General features: G+C 45.2%; 1 pseudogene; it reads right to left on the reverse strand.

Moving 5' to 3' along the window:
- Positions 1-304, reverse strand: part of LOC114009842 (ubiquitin-conjugating enzyme E2 L3 pseudogene) — a 670-nt pseudogene extending 366 nt beyond the window's left edge.
- Between the last annotated feature and the right edge of the window lie 420 nt (positions 305-724).

Consider the following 724-nt stretch of genomic DNA (forward strand, 5'->3'; position numbering starts at 1 on the left):
GCTGGCTTCCAGTTTTCAGCACTAATTACTGGCAGACAGACCTGCCCCTTTTCATCGATGTTCGGGTAATAAATCTTTGTTTTAAATATAATCTTCGATGGTTTGAATGGGTGCTCTACTGGAAAGTTTATTTCGATTCTGAAGGCCCCCTTGTCATATGGAGGGTTGTCAGGAACAATAAGCCCATGCCAAGTCAATAAATTAGCTTCATCAACCTGGATGTTACGGAAGTTTTTCATTCTGCATTTGCGGATTTCTTCAAGCTCCTTCATCAGCCTCCTGCTGGCCGCCATCTTGGATCTGGTGCTGCTTATTATTATTTTTTTTATCAGAGAGAGAGAAAGAGAAACTGAGAAAGCAAGCTGCCAGGTCTGGGACCTGAACCATCATTGGCCAAGTGGGAGTCCAGCACCTCAATCATCGTGCCACCTACCAGTCCCATTTATGCAATAAATTTAGACTTTTAAAACAAATTTGTCAGAGAGTGAATGGGATTAAGAGGAAGGTGAGAAATCACTCCCATGGGGGCTGGTCAGACCACAGTCCCTTCTCCTCCATGTCTTCCTTCTTCTGGGATTTTGGACACGTATGCACACACACCTGGAGACTCTGTGACTGTGTGTTTTTCAAGTTGCCAGGTATGAGACTCGAGCCACAGTCAGCCATATTGGATCCAGCTGGCTTAACCACCATGCCACTGGCTGCCGCAAGCTTTATCCTTTTT

This window comes from Tupaia chinensis, unplaced genomic scaffold (assembly GCF_000334495.1).
Source record: "Tupaia chinensis unplaced genomic scaffold, TupChi_1.0 Scaffold000056_1, whole genome shotgun sequence".
NCBI classification, from domain to species: Eukaryota; Metazoa; Chordata; class Mammalia; order Scandentia; family Tupaiidae; genus Tupaia; species Tupaia belangeri.